Source organism: Cetorhinus maximus, chromosome 7, assembly GCF_964194155.1.
Source record: "Cetorhinus maximus chromosome 7, sCetMax3.hap1.1, whole genome shotgun sequence".
NCBI classification, from domain to species: domain Eukaryota; kingdom Metazoa; phylum Chordata; class Chondrichthyes; order Lamniformes; family Cetorhinidae; genus Cetorhinus; species Cetorhinus maximus.
This window is the reverse complement of record NC_135885.1, coordinates 28767974-28792394: the sequence shown is the minus strand read 5'-3', so window position 1 is coordinate 28792394 and position 24421 is coordinate 28767974. Positions and strand designations below refer to the sequence as shown.

The 24421-nt window shown below is 42.5% G+C and overlaps 1 protein-coding gene across 3 annotated transcripts in view; it reads left to right on the top strand.

The window, feature by feature from the left end:
- LOC144682684 (mitochondrial ornithine transporter 1-like) overlaps positions 1–24421 on the top strand; it is a 305919-nt gene that overhangs the window by 247525 nt on the left and 33973 nt on the right. Inside the window, exons 1-2 of one of the 3 annotated variants that reach the window (XM_078545263.1) lie at positions 20919–21072; positions 23275–23395. The exons of 1 other annotated variant lie outside the window; for it this stretch is intronic. The gene's annotated coding sequence lies outside the window, so the exon portion shown is untranslated. Of the gene's footprint in view, positions 1–20918; positions 21073–23274; positions 23396–24421 lie in introns of those variants that run through there. One more of the 3 variants, XM_078545264.1, reaches the window with a different exon arrangement.

Genomic DNA, 24421 nt, shown 5'->3' with positions numbered 1-24421 from the left:
TTGGCAGAGGGGGTGGGGTTGCTTTGTTAGTAAGAAATGAAATTAAATCGATAGCAAGAAACAACTTAGAGTCAGATGATGTAGAATCTGTGTGGGTAGAGTTGAGGAACCGCAAAGGTAAAAAAACCATAATGGGAGTTATGTACAGGCCTCCGAACAGTAGTCAGGATGTGGGGCACAAGATACACCAGGAGATAGAAAAGGCGTGTAAGAAAGGCAAGGTTACAGTGATCACGGGGGATTTCAATATGCAGGGAGACTGGGAAAATCAGGTTGGTAGTGGATCCCAAGAAAAGGAATTTGTGGAATGTCTACGAGATGGCTTTTTGGAGCAGCTTGTGGTGGAGCCCACTAGGGAACAGGCAATTCTAGATTTAGTGATGTGTAATGAGGCAGATTTGATAAGGGAGCTTAAGGTGAAGGAACCCTTAGGAGGAAGTGACCATAATATGATAGAATTTACCCTGCAATTTGAGAGGAAAAAGCTGGAATCAGATGTAACGGTATTACAGTTGAATAAAGGTAACTACAGAGGCATGAGGGAGGAGCTGGCCAGAATTGACTGGGAGATGAGCCTAGCAGGAAAGACAGTGGAACAGCAATGGCGGGAGTTTCTGGGAGTAATTTGGGAGACACAGCAAAAATTCATCCCTAGTAAGAAAAAGTATACTAAAGGGGGGACGAGGCAACCATGGCTGACAAGGGAAGTCAGGGACAACATAAAAGCTAAAGAGAAAGCATACAATGCGGCGAAGAGCAGTGGGAAGCCAGGGGATTGGGAAGCCTTCAAAGACCTACAGAGGACAACTAAAAAAGAAATAAGGAGGGAGAAGATTAAATTTGAGGGTAAACTAGCCAGTAATATAAAAGAAGATTGCAAGAGTTTTTTTAGATATATAAAGGGTAAGAGAGAGGCAAAAGTGGACATTGGGCCGATGGAAAATGACGCTGGAGAAGTAATAATTGGGAACAAAAAAATGGCGGAAGAACTGAATAGATACTTTGCGTCAGTCTTCACGGAGGAAGACACGAGTAACATCCCCAAAATTCAAGAGAGTTGGGGGACAGAGGTGAGTATGGTGGCTATTACCAAGGAGAAGGCGCTAGGAAAACTGAAAGATCTGAAGGTGGATAAATCACCTGGACCAGATGGATTACACCCCAGAGTTCTGAAGGAGATAGCTGAAGAGATAGTGGAGGCGTTAGTGGTGATCTTTCAGGAATCACTGGAGTCAGGGAGGGTCCCAGAGGACTGGAAAATTGCTAATGTAACCCCCCTGTTAAAGAAGAGAGTGAGGCAAAAGACAAGAAATTACAGGCTGATTAGCCTGACCTCGGTCGTTGGTAAGATTTTAGAGTCCATTATTAAGGATGAGATTTCAGAATACTTGGAAGTGCATGGTAAAATAGGGCAAAGTCAGCATGGTTTCATCAAGGGGAGGTCATGCCTGACAAATCTGTTAGAATTCTTTGAGGAGGTAACGAGCAGGTTAGACAAAGGAGAGCCAATGGATGTTATCTACTTGGACTTCCAGAAGGCCTTTGACAAGGTGCCACACAGGAGGCTGCTCAGTAAGATAAGAGCCCATGGTGTTAGAGGCAAGGTGCTAGCATGGATAGAAGATTGGCTGTCTGGCAGGAGGCAGAGAGTGTGGATAAGGAGGTCCTTCTCAGGATGGCGGCCGGTGACTAGTGGAGTTCTGCAAGGGTCAGTGTTGGGACCACAACTTTTCACTTTATACATTAATGATCTAGATGAAGGAACTGAGAGCATTCTGGCTAAGTTTGCAGATGATACAAAGATAGGTGGAGGGACAGATAGTATTGAGGAGGCGGGGAGGCTGCAGAAGGATTTAAACAGGTTAGGAGAATGGGCAAAGAAGTGGCAGATGGAATACAACGTGGGGAACTGTGAGGTCATGCACTTTGGAAGGCAGAATAGAGGCATTGACTATTTTCTAAATGGGGAGAGAATTCAGAAATCTGGAGTGCAAAGGGATTTGGGAGTCCTATTCCAGGATTCTCTTAAGGTTAACTTGCAGGTTGAGTCGGTAGTTAGGAAGGCAAATGCAATGTTGGCATTTATTTCGAGAGGACTAGAATATAAAAGCAGGGATGTGCTGCTGAGGCTTTATAAGGCTCTGGTCAGACCACATTTAGAATATTGTGAGCAATTTTGGGCCCCATATCTCAGGAAGGATGTGCTGGCCCTGGAGAGGGTCCAGAGGAGGTTCATGAGAATGATCCCAGGAATGAAAGGCTTAACATATGAGGAACGTTTGAGGACTCTGGGTCTATACTCGATGGAGTTTAGAAGGATGAGGAGGGATCTGATTGAAACTTACAGAATACTGAAAGGCCTGGACAGAGTGGACATGGGGAAGATGTTTCCATTAGTAGGAGAGACTAGGACCCGAGGGCACAGCCTCAGAGTAAAGGGGAGACGTTTTAGAACAGAGATGAGGAGAAACTTCTTTAGCCAGAGAGTGGTGAATCTGTGGAATTCATTGCGACAGAAGGCTGTGGAGGCCAAGTCATTAAGTGTATTTAAGACCGAGATAGATAGGTTCTTGATTGGTAAAGGGATCAAAGGTTACAGGGAGAAGGCGGGAGAATGGGGTTGAGAAACTTATCAGCCATGATTGATTGACGGAGCAGACTCGATGGGCCGAATGGCCTAATTTCTGCTCCTATGTCTTATGGTCTTATGGTCTAATGGAAAACCCAACCCACCATCAAACCGCCACGAAAGTGGTGAAGGGAAAATTCCGAATTGATTTCCCACTAGTGGTAATCCGATTTTTAGTATCTCTCTAAATTTTCCGCTCCCGGCCACCACCAAACCCACTGCTGGCAGGACCGGAAAATTCCACCCAATGGCTCAAATTTTTAATTGGAGCAAATTTCTGCTCATCCAGTACTGGATGTCAGATAAGCGGTCTGATAACTTAGCAACAATAGAGGTGGTAAGGTAAGCTGGGTGCCTTCAGCATACATGTGAAAACTAATGCCGTGCCTTCAATGATGTCGTCAAGGGACAGCATGTTAATGAGAAATAGGATGGGGCCAAGGATTGATCTTTGGGGGACACCAGAGACAACAGAGAGGATTGATGATGGTACTGCAGTTGCTGTTCCTATGGCAACTGTTCTAATTGAACCCACCCATCGGGTACTCATGAGATGGTGCAAAGGTTGGTTTTAGACCCCGCTGGAATTTACTTTCCATTGAAGTCAATGGAAAGCAATTTTGTATGGGGCTTTGTTGTTCCACTCCCTGCTGGGGGCTTCCTGCCTCTCGAATTGGATTAAATCACTCATTATGGATCTACATGAAACAATAGTCATTGAGCTACATTGGAAGAAAAGAGCGGGATTAAATACAAACAGGAAAAAGTCCTAATTTGTTCCCCTCACCATTTCCACAGCACTTCCTCATAGTAAGTCACATTTTATGCTCCAGTGGCTCAACCTGCAAAACGTCTCTTAAAAAATAAACCTAAACAGGCAAAAGAAACATTCTAATTTATTCTGATTTACATAAATCACCCTAAGTGCCAAGGGTTATATTTTTTTTTTGAAAAAAGGATTACAAACTAAGACGTGGTCACAGCAACATAACACCAATTCCTAGGAGTTATTTTCTAAACTGTTTCTCAGCCAGAGAAGGACTTAATCATGCAGCAATCTGATTATAATTCGAGTTGTGTACTTCAGCTCAGCAGACTCCTTAATCAACCCATGCACAGAATCAGTAAACGAATGTTTAATGCTGTCAAGAGAGATTAGCAAAGAACTGCAGTCACAATCTCCAAAACAATGGGTTCCCCTCAATGAATACTCCTTTTGGACATCATATACCCATAAAGGATAAATAACAGGATAATCAAATATTAAGGGCCATGAGTAATTAATATGATAACAGAGAAATTGGAGGATTTAGAGGAGTTTTGATTCCTGGTATGAGCAACGTACATATCAGCACAATGTTGAAAAATGGCAGGGTTGGAATCTAGCCTATTAAAATGTCTCCAAATTGATCATGTGTTCTACAGGTCTAGAAGATAAACAACAAGATAAACTTTCAAAGTAGTGTCTTTTGTGTTTATTAATGCTGATTCTTATCTTCCAGCCAGTTACTATTCACAAACAGGTTTTATCTAGAATTTCTACTGGGTTGCAATCTTTTATTAAAGATTTCCTGAAAATCCATCATAGAATTTTCCACTGTCCACTTGAGATGTCAATTCCCCCAAAGGTCAAGGAGGCTGAGCAGGCAGGATCGCCTTGCCTTGTCCCCCTATAGGCTTTGTAGACTTTGTTTATCTCACTTACTTTTTGGGTTGTTTTTTAATCCATTCAGAAGCATGTTTGTCTAGTCTCTGTATAAATTTATCCCGAATGGTTAGGACTATGTCCTAAAGGTATCCATCCTCGATTGAAGTTTCATAAGCGCAACCCCCAATATAACTGAGTTTTTATTTCATTCCCTTTTAAAGTTATATTCCTCATTTGTGGTGCCAATTAAAATCCCCATTGGTATGATCTTTCTATTTGTTCCTTATTTCTTCATAGAGCAACCTGTTTTTTGTTGTTTTAATCCTAATCTATAACAACCTCCCTAGAATTAACTTCACATGCTTTTTATTACACATATGCAACTGGACTAACTCACTAGGAATGTTATCCTAGCCACTAGGACTACTTCCTTCGGCTCAATGGTTTTCTTGATAAGTAAGTGGTAATTTTGTGATGCTCTGCTCTTGGCATGGAGCCTCTCTAGAGGGAGACATAGATTAGGTCCTGTAGAGTTATCTCTAGCCTGCATTCATGTCTCGTGAGGCTTTGTGCTGGAAGAACTCATTCAGAAAATTGGCCCCAGTAAATAGGTCTGAAATTTCCTGTGGAAATGCAATCAACAGTTTATGCTGGATTCTTATGCAAAGAGTAATTCCCATTGTTGATAGCAATTTACGCCAAATTTTCTTGCCAATTTTCCGATCTAGTCTGCCTTTCTTGAAAACTCTAAACCTGTGTACATTGTACTCGTCTTCATCATTAGGGGCAATCTATGCTGCTAGGATAGTTATTTTATAATAGTTCCCAATTGTCACACTAAGCTTAAGTTCAGTCACCTTGTTATGCATTGGCATCAGACCTGGTTTGCAGAATGTTCAGGTAGTCTGTTACACATTTAATTTAAACTTAGAAGTAAGCTTCTGGCTCGCAGAATATTTCAATGTTTCATGTTTGGGGATACAGGTCTATGCAATTACATATCCAGAATCGTGCAGAGCCTAGATGCAGCACTTCCAGTCAGACTAGTTTTGTGTTAATGTGAACAAATTTTATTTTTAAGTCTGAACTGTAGAGCAAACGCAAAGACAGAGCCTGACTTCTCAGGAACAAATTAAGAATTTCTACCTGACTGGAATCAAACTGCCAACTGCAGTACAATGCATCTTTAATTGGTTAAGCTTATTCTTCAAAATATTCGTTTTTTTTTAATTTTTCTAATATTGATATAATTAATGTTATTTTATGGTCTGTTTTCTTTACCTATCTGCTTGCCTTAACTAATTTAAATCATCCCCTAATACTGTTCTTACCATTTCAGTGAGGACAATATGATTTGGATGAAAGTATCAATGTGCAAAACAGCACAGGCTGGTAGACCCTTCAACAATCTATCCCATTTCGTAATGGCCTGACTACCATGAACTTCGAAAAAACAGTATTTTAAGATAATTTGATAATAATGCACTCACTTCTCAGGCGTTTAGAACAAAGAACAAAGAACAAAGAAAAGTACAGCACAGGAACAGGCCCTTCGGCCCTCCAAGCCTACGCCGATCATATTGCCTGTCAAACTAAAACATTTTGCACTTCCGGGGTCTGTATCCCTCTATTCCCATCCTATTCATGTATTTGTCAAGCTGCCTCTTAAACACCACTATCGTACCTGCTTCCACCACCTCCTCTGGCAGCGAATTCCAGACACTCACTACCCTCTGCGTAAAAAACTTCCCCTGCACATCTCCTCTATAGTTTTCTCCTCTCACCTTAAATCTATGTCCCCTAGTAATTGACTCTTCCACCCTGGGAGAAAGCTTCTGACTATCTACTCTATCCATGCCACTCATAATTTTGTAAACTTCTATCAAGTCGCCCCTCAATCTCCGTCGCTGTAGTGAGAATAATCGGGTTTCTCCAACCTCTCCTCATAGCTAATAACCTCCAGACCAGGCAGCATCCTGGTAAACCTCCTCTGCACCCTCTCCAACGCCTCCATATCCTTCTGGTAATGTGGCGACCAGAATTGTATGCAATATTCCAAGTGTGGCCTAACCAAGGTTCTATACAGCTGCAGCATGACTTCCCAGCTTTTATACTCAATACCCCTGCCAATGAAGGCAAGCATGCCATATGCCTTCCTGACTACCTTATCCACCTGCGTTGCCACTTTCAGTGACCTGTGGACCTGTACACCCAGATCCCTCTGCCCGTTGATGCATTTAAGGGTTCTGCCATTTACTGTATAATTCTTACCTGTATTAGACCTTCCAAAATGCATTACCTCACATTTGTCCGGATTAAAGTCCATCTGCCATTTCTCCACCCAAGTCTCCAACCAATCTATATCCCACTGTATCCTTTGACAATCCTCTTCACTATCTGCAACTCCTCCAACCTTAGTGTTGTCTGCAAACTTATTAATTAGCCCAGTTACATTTTCCTCCAAATTATTTACGCATACTACAAACAGCAAAGGTCCCAGCACTGATCCCTGTGGAACACCACTAGTCACAGCTCTCCATTCAGAAAAGCACCCTTCCACTGCTACCCTCTGTCTTCTATGACCAAGCCAATTCTGTATCCATCTTGCTAGCTTACCTCTGATCCCGTGCGACTTTACCTTCTGTACCAGTCTGCCATGAGGGACCTTGTCAATGGCCTTACTGAAATCCATGTAGATAACATCCACTGCCCTTCCATCATCGATTGTCTTTGTCACTTCCTCGAAAAACTCGGTCATGTTAGTGAGACACGACCTCCCCTTCACAAAGCCATGCTGCCTCTCACTAATACGCCCATTTTCTTCCAAATGGTAGTAAATCCTGTCACGAAGAATCTTCTCCAATAATTTCCCTACCACTGACGTAAGGCTCACCGCCCTGTAATTTCCTGGATTATCCCTGCTACCCTTCTTAAACAATGGAACAACATTGGCCATTCTCCAGTCCTCTGGGGCCTCACCCGTAGCCAGTGAGGATACAAAGATTTCTGTCAAGGCCCCAACAATCTCTTCCCTTGCTTCCCTCAGTACTCTGGGGTAGATCCCATCTGGCCCTGGGGACTTATCCACCTTAATATTCTTCAAGATGCCTAACACCTCCTCTTTTTTGATCTCAACATGATCCAGGCTATCTACACACTCTTCCCTGGACAAATCGACCACTAAGTCCTTCTCTTTGGTGAATACTGATGAGAAGTACTCATTTAGTATCTCTCCCATTTCTTCTGGCTCCACATACAGATTCCCACCTCTGTCCCTGAGTGGGCCTACCCTTTCCCTGGCTACCTTCTTCCTTTTTACATATGTATAAAAGGCCTTGGGATTTTCCTTAATCCTGGTTGCCAATGACTTTTCATGATCCCTTTTAGCCCTCCTGACTCCTTGCTTAAGTTTCTTCCTACTTTCTTTATATTCTCCATATTTCTTTAGTGTTATTGCAAAGTTAAAACACAATGTGCCACCTCTAAATTTGGCATATAAATTGAATGTGAAAATCCAAGCTGATTTCAAAGGAAATTGGAATGAGGCTGCCTCTTCCATGCACTCCTGACGCTATTTTGGTCCAGGTTGAGCCCTGGCGCTGGATTCAGGCTATAGTTACGTCATAATTGCAACATCAGTACAAACCAAACTTGCTTCCCTCCTAAATGCAACAGTTAGGCTCCAGCTGTAGTTCAAATGCACCCTAATACATTTAGACTTTTATAAATGCCAACACTTAAATGCTTCATTGGAAAATAAGACGAATAGAACAGTAATGTTTCACTGCTCTCTGATAATCACTTTGCAATTGATACACTACCTCAGAATAACCCCTTCTCTTAGATTTGATTATCAGTTTGTTTGCATGTCTTTCAATTTTAAACTGATGTTAACATGTTTTTCTCTAAGGGTTATCAAAGTAATTGCCTGACCTATTCAGTAACTCAAAGTACATAGTTGTTTGTAAATGTTTCATTTGGCTTAAAATAACAAAGACAATGAATACCTTAGATTCATAAAAAGTATGTAATGTTAACTGAACAAATACATTTAGAATATATTATTTTACTATTTATAATTTAAATCTGCTCCAATAGTTAATGGCCAATTTGTCCTTTCATGCAATCATCTGAGTGAGAAAAGCAACAACAAATAACACTTCCAAGAAGTTAAAACTCTAGACATCCTCATAGACCTGACACAATCAAGCAAAAATATTCCAAGATACCAATGCATAATTCAGCCCAATGTGTTGCATTCTCATTGTCTTAATACAACTGGAATCTTCACACTCCATAGAGAATTTGGCAATTTATGCTCCAAGCTGACTCTGTCCTGCCCACACCAAATGCATCCCACCATGGGATCTCTGACTTTCACATTGGGCTCCTTTCTTTTGTCTTTTCTCTATTCCCCGTTTAAAACCAAGACATGTTGTAGTAATCTGATGTGTAATATACCTTTAAGACACGTGTTGTAACATAAGATCACATGATCTTAATACCCAATAGCAGAGTAGCGCAGGCTACCACTGTGAGACAGTCTTGAGTTAGACATTGAAGAGTGAAGACAGAGTTTTGAGTTGTGAGCACACAAATGTAGCTGCTGAGTTTCGTTTGTAAATAAACAGCATGTGTTTAACCTAACAACGATCTACTGGTATTCTCTGTCTCTGTATCAACTCGGTCACCCAAGACAAGCATGCAACCCAGATCCTTTAGCCCCAGCAAACCAAGGGCACTGGATCTGTTATGTTTTACTATGAGATCGCTTTGCTTGAGAAACCAGTTGCACGCTTATCTGTCGACAGGTTAATCGATTACAATATACTGCAGATACAGAGACCAATATGAAATGAAACACATGCTATTTATTCACATAGACAACAGAGCGCTAACATGATGCGTGCATCTCCAACCAGACCCTACTCCAGACTAACTTAACATGGTAGCCCGCGCTACACAGCTATTGGGTCTTACGTGGTCAATCTTTTCACACTCTCTTAAAGGTTTATTACACCTCAAATTACCACAGGATCTAACAAACTGGCTACGAGAGTGAAAGCACGATAAACCCCGGAAAAAACGAGGTAAAAAGCAAGGAAGGATGAAAGAAATCAGAAGAACCGAATGGTAGTTGTAAGTTTAAAAAAAAAAATTTCCTCCTTGATCATCAAAGTAATCCCCTCAGAGCATGCCACAATTTGGAAGAGTGGAGCCTTTCAATCCAACCTCAGACAACCAGTCTCACTATGTTGAACATTCTTCTCCCAGGCGAGCGACATTGTGGGGGGAGGAGAAGAGGTGCGCAATCCTTCTGTCCACATGTGGGAGTAAGACATAAGGACTAATTCGAAATCTGTTGGCGCCGAGTGCCCCAGACTTGAAAAGTTTTGATGACTTAGTGAACCTCATAAAGAATCATTACCAGCCCAAGCCGTCAGTGGCGATGCAACGGTTTAAATTTAACTCAAGAAATAGAGCTGCAGGGGAGGCAGTTGCTTGTTATGTGGCAAGTCTGAAGCAATTAACTGAATATTATGAGTTTGGTAAATCTACCAATGATATGTTTAGAGATTGTTTGGTATAAACGAAAATGCGATTCAGAAGAGATTACTGGCTGAGACTAATTTAGATTTTCAGAAGGCATTGGAAATCGCTTTGACAATGGAAGGTGCAGTGCGAGACTCAGAAGCCAAACGTTGGGTGGGGAGCCTCAACCAAAATGAGCGCAAAAGCGCAGAGCTTTACTCAGAAGCAGGAAGCAGCCATCACTAGCAGACAAATGAAAAGGGAGCAAAAACATGGCATTATAGTGACAGAGATAGAAGTAGACAACCTTGTAATGAACCACAGTTTAAAAAGATTGAATGTTTCTTCTGCCATCGAAATGGACACCTCATGAGACATTGTAAAGGTAGATTCAGGCAGACTTTCAGACAAAGCAAAAATGCAATGCGATAAATAACATTGAAAAGCCTGAAGTAATAGATTCTTATATCAATTCATTATATAATTTAAAGGTAGGAAGAACAGAGCCTATCTATGTAACCATGAGAGTGAATGAGTAGCCTATCAGAATGGAGGTGGATATTGGTGCAGCCACTACGGTGATTGGTGAGCAGTTTTAAATACCTGAAAAAAAGGAGAACATAAACTGAATTTAGAAGAAACTGATGACAGATTAAAAACTCTCACAGGAGAAGACATACAAGTCAAGGGTATATGTAAAGTCACAGTATATTGTGGAGCTCAAACAATGAGATTACCCTTGAATGGTACTAGCAGGCGAGGGACCTAGTTTCCTTGGATGAATATGGCTGAAAGAAATTAAATTAGAATGGACAGAAATCTTCCAACTGAGAACTAATGGGCTTTCAGAGCTACTACAAAAATATGCCTCAGTTTTCACGAAAATTGAAGGGTTACAAGCAAAAATTTATGTAGATCCAGAGGCAACACCAAGATTCATGAAGGCAAGACCTTATGCAATGTGAGATAACGTAGACGCTGTACTAGACAGATTAGAAAAACTGGGAGTGATACAACCAGTACAATTTTCAGTGGGCAGCTCCAATTGTACCTATTCTCAAACCTGACTGAAGCATTCAAATATGTGGGGACTATAAATTAACAGTCAATAAAGTGGCAAAATTGGACAGACACCCCATACCAAAAATTGAAGATTTATTCTCTAAATTGGCAGTTGGAATGGCTTACACAAAGTTAGATTTGAGTCATGCCTACCAACAATTGGAATTAGAGAAGGCATCCTGGAAGTTTGTCACCATAAATACACATAAAGGATTGTACCCGTTTACCTTTTGGCATATCTTCTGCTTATGCCATATTCCAAAGAACCATGGAAAGTTTACTACAGGGATTGCCCCACATTGTATTTTATTTGGATGATGTTCTCATGACTGGACTCACTGAAAAGAACCTTTGATCAACTTGGAAGAAGTTCTGAAACGTTTTTCGCAGATTGGAGTGAGATCGAAAAAGGAAAAGTGCATATTGCAGGCGAAAGAGGCAACTTACCTAGGTCACAAGGTAGATTCACAAGGCCTACATCCAGTTGAAGAAAAAGTGAAAGCCATTAGAGAAGCCCCAGTGCCAAGGAACACATCCAAACTGAAATCATTCTTGGGGATGATCAATTACTATGGATGCTTCTTGCCTAATTTGTCAACAGAACTGACACCACTGCATTACTTGCTCAAAAAAAAACCAGAGATGGGCATGGCAAACACCACAAGAAGAAGCTTTCACAAAAGTGAAACAGTTGTTACAATCATCTACACTTGTAGTACATTTTGACCCAAAAAAACAGAATTGAAATTAACGTGTGACCCATCACCCTATGGAGTGGGAGCAGTGCTTTCCCATCGAATGGATGATGGATCAGAACGACCTATAGGATGTGTGTCGAGAACACTCAGTACTGCAGAAAAAAAGTACTCTCAAACTGAAAAAATAGGTCTGGCAATCATTTTCGGTGTTAAGAAGTTTCATCAATATGTACACGGTCATTATTTTACTGTCATATCGGACCACAAGCCATTATTAGGACTATTCGGGGAAGACAAGGCTATACCCCCTATTACCTAAGTAAGTGTACAAAGATGGGCGCTGATCTTGGCAGCGTATGAATATACTTTTATTCATAGACCCGGAAGTCAAATTACAAATGCAGATGCACTCAGTCGTTTACCCTTGTAAGTAAAAGATGAGGATGTTCCAATTCCTCAGGAGTTCATTTTGTTATTGAGCTTCCTGGACTCATCACCGATAATGTGCAAGACAAATTAAAGATTAGACAAATCACGGCCTAAAGTAAGAAATCAAGTTCTTCATGGTTGGTCACAAAAACAAGAATCTGAGGAAATGAAACCGTATTTCCAGAGAAGATACGAGATAACCAGCTAAGAAGGTATTTTATTGTAGGGAGCTCAAGTGATTGTTCCTCTAAAAGGACGAAAGCCATTGTTATTTGAACTTCACAGTGCACATCCCGGAATTTCCAAAATGAAGGCAATAGCATGTAGCCAAATGTGGTGGCTGGGAATGGATGAAGAAATAGAAAACTTAGTGAGATGTTGTATGCAGTGTCAAAAAGTACAAAAATTACCTGCAACGGCCCCATTACACCCATAGGAGTGGCCAGAAAGACCATGGGTATGAGTACACATTGACTATGTGGGACCTTTTATGGGAACAATGTTTCTACTTATCATAGACGCCCATTCAAAATGGATGGATATATACAAAGTGAGGTCACCCACATCTTCCGCTACAATAGACAAGTTACGACAAAGTTTCACAATTAATGGACTACCTGAAGTGCTCGTATCAGACAGTGGAACAGTATTCACGAGTGCAGAATTTAACCATTTTACAAGCCTCAACGGCATTGTTCATGTGAAAACATCTCCATATCACCCTTCTTCAAAAAGGCTCGCTGAGAGAGCAGTTCAGGTGTTCTAATCTGGTATGAAGAAATTGTTTGGAGATTCATTAGTGACTAAATTAGCATGATTTCTTTTCTATTATAGAACGACCCCTCATATGACAACAGGTGTCACAACTGCAGAATCGCTGATGAAGCGTCGTTTCCGATCGAAACTGCGCCTAATCATGTCAAACTTGAGGGGGAAGGTAGAAAGAAGGCAGGAAAGTCAGAAAATTGGACATGATTGTCACAGTCAGGACAGAACATTTAATGTAGGAGAGAAGGTATTTGTGAAAAATTTTAGACGAGGGCCAGCATGGTTGTTCTGTGAAATAAGTGGCATAACCAGACCTCTTTCCTACCATGTGAAAGTCAAAGATCGAGTAGTTAGGAGACATGTGGATCACATAAGAAGAGGAGAAACCAAATACTCAGAAATGATTCCACCAGTGTTGGAACTGAATCAACATCTCCTGTTGAAAGAACTCAACTGAGCACAAAGGTGTTTGAAGGGCAGACTGTACCTGAAAGAGTCAAAGAAACAGAGTTACATGTACCTACAGAAGGACTAGATGTTCATACAACTCCAGTAAAGAAGGTTCCAATTCAAACTTCAGAAGCTGTAGAGCTGAGACATTCTACATGCATAGGGAAACCCCCAGACTGACTTTGTAAATAATTGGCGTGTGTAAATAACTTGACATATTGAAAAATTACAAAATGTATTTTTCAGTAAAGGGGAGGGATGTAGTATCTTGATGTGTAGTAAACTTTTAAGACAAGTGTTGTAATGTAGGATCACATGATCTTAATACCCAATAGCAGAATAGCATAGGCTACTACTGTGAGAGAGTCTTGAGTTAAACACTGAACAGTGAAGACAGAGTTTTGAATTGTGAGCACACAAGTGTAGCTGCTGCGTTTCATTTGTAAATAAACAGCATGCGTTTATTCTAACAATGATCTACTAGTGTTCTCTGTCTCTGTACCCACTCGGTCACCCTGAAACAAATGTGCAACCAGATCCTTTAGCCTAATATTAGCAAGTAACCACGCCTGAGTAACTTGAGATTCCATGTCTATTCATGTGCTTGTCTTGTCAACTGCTCCGGACCTGGTCCCATCACTTCTTTTCCCCCTCCTTTTCTCTATTATTTTACTTCTTTTCTCTTTAACCCTCCTAGGCCCTTCTCTCCTGTCATCATGCTTCCTTTTATTTATCCCTCTCCAGTACTCTGCCCTCACCGCCATTTGACCTTCTTATTCACCTGCTGCTTTCCCAGACTCTTAGATAAGTCTACAGCTTCTCCCTGTGTCTCTCTTGGCAGCCTCTGAAGGGCCAACTGAAGCAGTTGTTTCTGCCTCCTTTGAAGCAGCAACATGATATCAGTATAGAAGCAGCGACTAATGCTATTCTTTCCCCGACCTTCCCACCCAGCATGCTTGCTGAGGGTTAATCTTGCCAGTCAACTTCCTGTCATATTCTGACCCTTTGGACTCTACCAGAGAATCAGCTATCAACTCCACTCTCCACATCTCCATCCAGAATGCCCACTCACTTGTGATGGATTTTCATTCCTGAGCTTATTGTGGATGATTGCATCGACATCATGGTCTTGACAGTAACTTGGCTAACAGGTGATGACACCTCCCGATTTATTGAAGCTTCCCTCCCTGGCTCTACCTGTCATCACTTGCCCCATCTAGACAATCGCAGTAGCAACGTGACTCTTAGCACCAAGTCACTCGTTTACCTGTCCTTCTACTCCTCTGTCACCTTTTCCTCCTTTGAACATCTCACCTTGTTCCACCGCGTTTGCCTCTCATTTAAATTCCACATTATCTACCATCCACCAAAGCGTCAAGGCAAGCTTTTCACCAAGATGTCACTGCTGCCCTCCCTGAACTAAACAACTTCCCAGCTCAGTGATTCCATCTTCTATCTTAATTCATCACATGTTTTCTCTCCTCTGAGTTCCCTGCCCTCATATCCTCCCTTAATCAATCCTTCCTGAATCTGCTCTCCTATTCTCCCTTAATCTCCCTGAATTTACAGCCATCTCCTCAACCTTGTCACTTCGCATGGCCTTTCTACTCCTATCGGGTTAATCACAAATAAGGCCATCTGTCATCACTTCTTTGTCTCACTTTCCACTCACATCCCCAAACCTCCTCCTAACCTCACCCCTTTCTGTACCTGCCCTGGAAAACAACTACCCCAGTTCAGTTATAATTGCTCCTTCAAGTTTGCCGCGGAACTCTCCAAGTAATTGGACCGTGCCGTACCACCTGTCCCTCGTGGAAAAATTTATGCAGAGAAACACCTTTGATCACAAGTCCATCAGGGAGTGGTTGGCATGTAACGTCCTAGAGGCCCTGAGGGAAAAGGAGAGGGGGATGGTTCCCCGAGCAGACTGTCAAAGTCATTTGGCAGAATGCCTCAGCGTCAGAACTTTCCAAAAAGCACCAAAATGTAGCTTGGCTGGTGGTGAGAAAGGCCCTCCCCATCAGATCCTTCCTACACGCCAGGAGTCTCACTCCCTCTGCACGTTGCCCTCGAGGTGGCTGTGGTGGAGAAGAGACCATTGTCCACCTCCTTGTGGAATGTGCCTTTGCAAAGAAGGTCTGGAGAAAGATGCAGTGGTTTTTGTCGAGGTTCATCCCGAGCAGTGCGGTGACACAGAACTGTGTGCTCTACGGGCTGTTCCCAGGGACACACACCGAGACAAACATCAACTGCAGCTGGAGGATCATCAACTCGGTGAAAGGCGCTCTTTGGTCTACCTGAAAGTTGTTGGTCTTCCAGTGCAAAGAGTTGTCCCCGACCGAGTGTTGCAGACTGGCACATTCCAAGGTCCAGGACTAGGTGCTGAGGGACGCACTAAAGCTTGGGGCAGCCGCTGCAAAGGGAATACATGATGAATGATAGGATCCTGGGAAGTACCAAGAATCAGAGAGACCTTGGTGTGCATGTCCACCAGTCCTTTAAGGTAGCGGGACAGGTAGATAAGGTGGTTAAGAAGGCATATGGGATACTTGCCTTTATTAGCCGAGGCATAGAATATAAGAGCAGGGAGGTTATGCTGGAACTGTATAAAAACGCAGGTTAGGCCACAGCTAGAGCATTGCGTGCAGTTCTGGAATCCACATTATAGGAAGGATGTGATTGCACTCGATAAAGTGCAGAGGAGATTTACCAGGATGTTGCCTGGGCTGGAGAGTTTTAGTTTTGAGGAGAGATTGGATAGACTGGGGTTATGTTCCCTGGAGCAGAGGAGATTGAGGTGTATAAAATTATGAGGGGCATAGATGGGGTAGACAGGAAGGAACTGTTCCCCTTGGTGGAGGGATCAATAACCAGGGGACATAGATTTAAGGTAAGGGGCAGGAGGTTTAGAGGGGATGTGAGGAAGAATTTTTTCACCCAGAGGGTGGTGGGAATCTGGAACTCACTGCCTGAAAGGGTGGTAGAGATAGAAGCCCTCATAACATTTAAGGAGTATTTGGATGTGCACTTGAGATGCCATGGCATACAAGGCTATGGGCCTAGTACTGGAAATGGGATTAGAATAGTTAGGTACTTGTTTGACCGGCACAGACTCGATGGGCCGAAGAGCCTTTTTCTGTGCTGTAGACTTCTATGACTCTCTGACTGTATGACTATGACAACTGTATAGTCTTTGACCTTCCACTCACCACAACATTTCTGCAGCTATCAAATCTGTTCAATCACCTCCCCTTTTGATGCCCTTCTTCTCATTAAAACCATTACTCTCTCTCATCCTGGATGTTCCCCTGGGTACAGCCCTCATTTTTTTTATTCTTTCATGGATGTGGGTATTGCTGGCTAGGCCAGAATTTATTACCCAGCCCTAATGGCCTTTAAGAAGGTAGAGGCGAGCTGCCTTCTTGAACTACTGCAGTCCATGTGGTGTAGGTACACCCACTGTCCTTAGAAAAGGAGTTCCAGGATTTTGATTCAGCAACAGTCAAGGAACGGCGATCTAGTTCCAAGTCAAGATGATGTGCAGCTTCGAGGGGAATTGGATGTTATGGTGTTCCCATGCATCTGCTGCCCTTGTCCTTCTAGGTGGTAGAGGTCATGGGTTTGGAAGGTGCTGTCTAAGGAGCCTTGGTGAGTTGCTGCAGTGCAACCTGTATATGGTACACACTGCTGCCACTGTGCATTGGTGGTGAAGAGAGTGAATGCTTGTGGAAGGGGTGCCAATCAAGCGAGCTGCTTTGTCCTGGATGTTGTCAAGCTTTTTGAGTGTGTTTGCAGCTGCCCTCAGCCAGACAAATAGAGAGTATTCCATTACACTCCTGACTTTGTGCCTTGTAGATGATAGACAGGCTTTGGGGAGCAGCTTCTGACCTGCACTTGGAGCCACTGTATTTATGTGGCTTCAGTTTCTGGTCAATGGTAACCTCCTGAATGTTGGTAGTAAGGGATTCAGTGAAGATAATGTCATTGAATGTCAAAGGCAGATGGCCATTGCCTGGTGCCTGTATGGCACGAATGTTACTTGCCACTTATCAAGCCTGAATATTGTCCAGGTGTTCCTGCATTTAGACATGGACTGCTTCAGTATCTGAGGTGTCACGAATGGTATTTAACAGTGTGCAATCGTCAACGAACATCCCCACTTCTGACCTTATGATGGAGAGAAGGTCATTGATGAAGCAGCTGATGATGGTTGGGCCTAGGACCCTACCCCGAGGAACTCCTGCAGTGATGTCCTGGGATTGAGATGATTGACCTCCAACCACCACAACCATCTTCTTTTGTGCTAGGTATGACTCCAACCAATGCAGAGATTTCCCCCTGATTCCCATTGTCTTCAGTTTTGCTGGAGCTCCTTGACGCCACAAGTGGTTAAATGTTGCCTTGATGTCAAGGGAATGCACAAGAGGTCAAAATTAGAAGAATGCAGAGATCTTGGAAGGTTGTGGGACTAGAAGAGATTACATAGATATGGAGAGATGAGCCTATGGAGGAATTTGGTCTTGTATATAGCACCTATAATGCAATAAAACATTCCAAGGCACTTTACAGGAGAGTTATCAAACTGTCACAACTCACTGGGGATAATGTACTGCAATATCAAGCCCCACTGTTCCCTGAGCTGCGACAAATGTGAAAAAAATTTGATCAAAGCACCAGATTGCCCCAATTCTACCTAACTGTTTAATTTAGGTTAACAGAATACGAGCACCAGGTTTGTAAACTTAATAAGTAAATAAATGTTTATCGAACAAACTGTCATTAACCAGTGGCAAAAGAAAGAAAAATGAACTGCTAATTTCTAACTCTATAACCTAAACTCTGCCCCTTCTTAATCCCTATACACACAAATACAAGACACATAAGACACACAAAAAACATGGATTTTAAGGGTGGAATAAAACAGTTCAATAGCACCAATTCCGGAGTACAGGATTCAATGGGTTGATTTTGATTGATGTCTTCCAAATTCCTTTCAGTTCTTGTTGATGACACGAGGTGGTCTTCCAGCACTTTCGGTATTTAGTTCACTGGTTGAGCACTTGCCTTTCAATGTCTCTAACAGTGATTTTCCACTTTGCCTCTTGACAAGAGTTTTCAGAGAGAGAGCAGGTTATAGAGATATGAGAAGAAAAAGCCAGCTAGCTATTATTGTGGAATTACTGGAATCTTCCACACACAGGAGAAAGGTTTTAGGTCTTGTTCCTTTCAGGTTAGGAGCTATTCTGCTGCACTGCTTCTCACACAAAACCTGGTCACCTGATCAGGAGCCAATTAAAATGTTGTTGCCAGACAGCTCCATTGGTCCAGGACTCCTTTGTGGCACCATCCTGTATTTCATGGCACAGTCTGTTCCAGGACTGCAACATTGTATATATTTCTCATCCCGTTCCAGTAGACATGTCTCTCAAACTGCAGCCATTGTAATTTTAATCCCCAGTCCAACAGAAAATAAGAAGATATGTTTACAACAGTCCAACAGAAATAAAAAGATATGTTCCTTACAAAACAAACTTTGGCACTGAGTCACATAAGAAGATATTAGGACAGATGACCAAAGTCTTAGCCAAAGAGATAGGTGTTAAAGAGCATCTCAAAGGAGGAGAGAGAGGTAGAGAGGTTGAGGGAGAGAATTCCATAGCACAGAGCCTAGATCAGTACTGGCATATACCCGGCTATGAGGAAAATTGCCCAGGTATGTCCTGTACACAAAAAGGACAAATCCAACCCAGCCAATTATCACCCCATCAGTCTACTCTCCATCATCAGTAAAGTAATGGAAGGGGTCATCAATGGTGCTATCAAGCAGCACTTGCTTAGCAATAACCTGCTCACTGACGCTCAGTTTGAGTTCTGCCAGGACCACTCAGCTCCAGAATTCATTTCAGCCTCGGTTCAAACATGGACAAAATAGCTGAACTCCCGAGGTGAGGTGAGAGTGACTGCACTTGACATTAAAGCAGCATTTGACAGAGTGTGGCATCAAGGAGCCCTAGCAAAATTGGAGTCAATGTGAATCAGGGGGAAAACTCTCCACTGGTTGGAGTCATACCTAGCACAAAGGAAGATGGTTGTGGTTGTTGGAGGTCAGTTATCTGAGCTCCAGGACATCACTGCAGGAGTTCCTCAGGGTAGTGTCCTCAGTCCAACCATCTTCAGCTGCTTCATCAATAATCTTCCTTCCATCATAAGGTCAGAAGTGGAGATGTTTGCTGATGATTGCACAATGTTCAGTACTATTTGTGACTCCTCAGGTACTGAAGCAGCCTATGTCCAAATGCAGCAAGACCTGGACAATATCCAGGCTTGGACTGACAAGTGGCAAATAACATTCGCACCACACAAGTGTTAGGCAATGACTATCTCCAACAAGACAGAATCCAACCATCGCCCCTTGATGTTCAATGGCATTACCATCACCGAATCCCACACTATCCACATCCTGGGGGTTACCATTGACCAGAAACCGAACTCGACTAGCCATATAAACACTGTGGCTACAAGAGCAGGTCAGCGGCTAGGAATAGTGCAATGAGTAACCCACCTCCTGACTCCCCAAAGCCTGTCCACCATCTACAAGGCACAAGTCAAGAGTGTGATGGAATACTCCCCACTTGTCTGGACGAGTGCAGCTCTCACAACACTCAAGAAGGTTGACACCATCCAGGACGCTTAATTGGCACCACATCCACAAACATTCACTCCCTCCACCACCGAGCGCAGTAGCAGCAGTGTGTACCGTCTACAAGATGCACTGCAGGAATTCACCAAGCCTTCTTCAACAGCACCTTCCAAACCCATGACCACTACCAATGTTTATGCTGTCAGGCAGGTAATTTACAATGAAACTTGCTCTGGGCTAGGGAGGGAAAAATAGTGAGGCTGAATTCACATTCCTTGCTGAAAACTGCAGGTATGTAAATTACAGGTCGGCACATGGTGAAATTCTGCTGCATTATTTTCTTACAATCAAGTAGTCTTCAGGCACTGATGCCAATTTTAACTCACTCTGACTTGCATAAACCAGGCAATAGTGGACTCAAATTGGCAGCAGTGTTGCTTCCATTCTTGGACTGCCTGCTAAAGAGTGAATGAAGATTGTGCTGCTACTGGCATTGGGGGATTGATGAGTGTGGGGAGATTGGATGTGGAGGCTGGGGAAACCATCAGATCTCCCAAAGTGCTTTGCAGCTAGTGAGGTACTTTTTTGAAGTGTAGTCACTGTTGTAATCTCAGAAAATTGATTTGATTGGCATGAGCCAGTGCTTTCAGAAGTGGATAAAAGCAAAATACTACAGATGCTGGAAATCTGAAATAAAAACAGAAAACTCTGTAAAAACTCAGCAGGCCTGGCAGCATCTGTGGAGAGAGAAACAGTGTTAACGTTTCGAGTCCGTGTGGACTTCTTTCAGAAGTCGAGTTGAGACCGGGGCTCACTTTAGATCCGCACGTTAATTTCCTTAATTGAAAGTTTCCAATTTTAGGAAGGACATGAAATTGAACAGATTTTTCAGACCATTTGCAGTCACCAAGCCAAACAGGTGCCTTCTCTGTACTCCTTGTAAATAAAAAGATGCCAAATAAATGTCGGTTTCCATATTAATTTTAAACATGCAGATGTTTCACAATCCCCCCCTTTTTTTTTGCAAATTGAAGGCTCCATGGTGATAGGCTGGTAATCGAGGAACCAACTCTTCCCATCAGCGAGGTGGCAGTGACTAGCAGCAGCATGTTGTGGGTACACATTCTTTTCACCTCAATTCTGAATTTAAAGTCAGGCAAAATAAATAGATAAGCAGGAGCAAAGACCTCTGCAGCAGCTGCAAGGAGACAGAACTGTAAGTGGAGACCCCTGTCATCTTTCACCATTTATTTGAATGACCGTGGAAATGAGAGATGTTAGGAGGAGGAGGGGTGGGGTGGGGTTGGAGGCTGTGATTCATTTTTTGAATGATTTAATGCTCACCCCCAACACAGCGAACTGACAGTATTTGCAACAAGCCATATAAGACAGAGGGTGACGTTGATAGCCTATAAATAACTCGCTTTCCTTGAGGTTTGCACAGCCGCTGCTTCTGAGAACCAGCTCTGCCTAGCTCAGCTCACTGTCCCTAGGCCATTTTCCATTGAAACCCCCACAAAGCTTCTCAACTTGTGCAGCCAGAACAATATACTCCTGTGTTCGAAAGTACCGATTGCACCACGTTGCTCCTCCCGAAATCTGCAAAAGTGGTCGAATTTGAGATTAACGCAAGACAGTTTGTTCCACCCCCAAAAAATATAATTCACTGATTATTTTTAAAAGGGCAATTTTATTCCATTTCAACCCATATACTTCGAAAGTATTTTCATTCGTGTGCAATTGATGATGATGATGATGGGGTGGAGATGGTGGTGGAAGAAGAATCAGCCTCACTTATTGGTGTCTTGAAGGCAAGAGAGAGAGCTCTCTCCCAATTGCCTGTCAAACGTTTTTGGGAAATGTATTTGACAGTGCATAATGCAAACGCGGAAGAGGTGGGGAGGAGGCGGAAGTTTGCATAGCGACAGTGCATTGCTACGGTGCAGCATTTGGGATTTCATGCAGCTAGGTAGGTGATCGCTCCGGCGAAATAAGAAAAGGAGGCTGCTCCCAGCTCCAGTTACTGGGAGCACAGGACATTCTGTACATGTGTGGCGGACACGTGTGGCTCAGTCCCTTACCATCATTGCTTGCCTGGCTGCAGAAACTATATTCCAACTGCTGTGCTTGAGCTTCCCTGAAGGACCGGGTGGTAAGGATTTTGCATTGCACATTCTTCTGTCTTTAATTTTTTTTAAAAAATTCGTTGCCCTTTTTTTTTATAATGAATGCGAACTTTCACGCTGGTTGCGCAAGCCCAGCTGTAGCGTTGTAAACTGTGTGATCTGTTGCTAAACTTTAGGGAATACGTTCAATATAAAAAAATATTTAAAGGAGTGATGGTGTCACTTCGGTGGATGGAGTAAGCGCCACGATGTTTCTGAAGTTTAATTTTAGTTTTCAAACGCAGCTTTCTTCTCTCTTAAATTGACCACGAGGCTATCGTGTGTTGTAGTGTAAATTTGTCATGCACTTTTTTTTGGAGGGGGGGGTGGTGGGGTGCGTGGACAGTTTTACTTTGCTAAGCTAAGAAGCTATCTGAAATATTTAATAGTTTACTCCCCTCCCACACTAGCACAGCACAGGTAGCCTAGTTATTTAAAAATATCCAGTCGAAGATGCACAGAAGCCACCCAGGGTGACATAATTACATTTGATTTTAATTCTGGAGTAATTCTCACACTCATTGCCTTGTTAAAAACAAAAAGCTAAAAGCTACTGCGGATGCTGGAAATCCAAAACAAAAACAGAATTACCTGGAAAAACTCAGCAGGTCTGGCAGCATCAGTGGAGAAGAAAACAGTTGACGTTTCGAGTCCTCATGACCCTTCGGCAGAACTGAAGTATAGTTAGGAGATTTCACCTCTCTCCTAACTATACTTCAGTTCTGCCGAAGGGTCATGAGGACTCGAAACGTCAACTGTTTTCTTCTCCACCGATGCTGCCAGACCTGCTGAGTTTTTCCAGGTAATTCTCATTGCCTTGTGCTTGCAGCTTTATTCTCCTTGCCTTTGTGTTGCTATTCCTCCTCCCCTTTCTCCATTCTGAGATGGGATGGTGTAAAATTGTGGAGGTGGAGTGAGAGGAGCACCTCAGTGGAGTGGGGGAAGGGGTTGTTGTCCAACTGCAAGTTTCAATGTGCAAAACGTTGGGGAGGAGGGTTGTGAAATGGGTTGGGGGGAAAAAAACATATGTGAAGTTTGGGGACTTTTCAAACTCTCAAACACCTCATTTTTGCCCAGATCAATTGTTTGGGGAGAGAAGTTGGGTCTGACTTGCGCAGAATGCAGCAGTGGTGTAAAAGCAGTTCTTTACAGATAGGCAGACTGTCATAAAGGTAAACAGGAAAATATTGGCTAGTGCATTATAGGCATTTAAGCTGTGCTGGCATTAAAATGAGTTTCCTTTGTATTTTTAGTGAGGAACTTCAAGTCTTTATCTTATCTCACATCATACTTCAATGCAAAAGAGAGCAGGCTGCATTGTAGGTGGTGTTCAACACACCTCTATCAACCAGTACTAGCAAAACCAGTAATCAGGTAATTTTAAAAACAAAAAACTACTGCGGATGCTGGAAATCCAAAACAAAAACAGAATTACCTGGAAAAACTCAGCAGGTCTGGCAGCATCGGTGGAGAAGAAAAGAGTTGACGTTTCGAGTCTTAAGTTTATAAGTTTTCTTATTTAGTGTTTGTGGGACCTTGCTGTATGCCAATGACTGTGGTACTTCCCTACAGTGCAAGACAGTGCAAGAGTCACTATTCTTCAAAAATTACTATTTGGCTGTACAATGCTGTAGGATATCCCAAAAATATATTGATATTTCATAAATGTAAATCTATCTTTCCTTATGTTTGCCTGAAACAGGGAACCCATTCCCCCACCTCCTTTCCACGTGTGGTCATTCTTTCATGTACTTCCTCCCCGGCCTGTCATATCCTACTTTAAAGGACACTGAATTTTTTTCCGATATTTCCGGGGAAAGAAATCAAGCAGTACCATTAATACCTTTATTACCCTTGTTCTCTTTCATTTGAGGTGTTAAGGTGCACTAGGAAGAAGCTTCAGCGTGTTTGGAATTTCTTTCACCAATTCAATGCTATTATAGATTGACATTGTTAATTTTGGCACATAGGGATTCTTCTGAACACTACGAAGTGGTGAAGCAGCCCATAATGTTTTTAATTGAATTGTGATGTTTGAGTTAATCTTAAGAATATAGTTTGTGGGCCTTTTTGATTTTGTAGGTATTGCCTCATGGTTGGAATCTATTTATCATAGCTGCATCTTTCAACTGCAAACGAACCACTTTTACAAGGCCTGATAATGGGTAAACAGAGCATTTTTGCGGATTAACCATTAAGAGTTTAAACAAATTAGGGATTCTTGTGCTAAGCAACAAAAGTTACCTAGCAACCACCCTGCTTTGAAAGGAGGAGGGTTCAGTAACTGATTAGGATGGCCCCAGAATTTGGAGTCAATACAGCAAACACATGTCCTTTTGCTGCTTGGAAAGGATATTGTATCTCCCATCACATTACTACAATTGCACCACCGTAATCTGC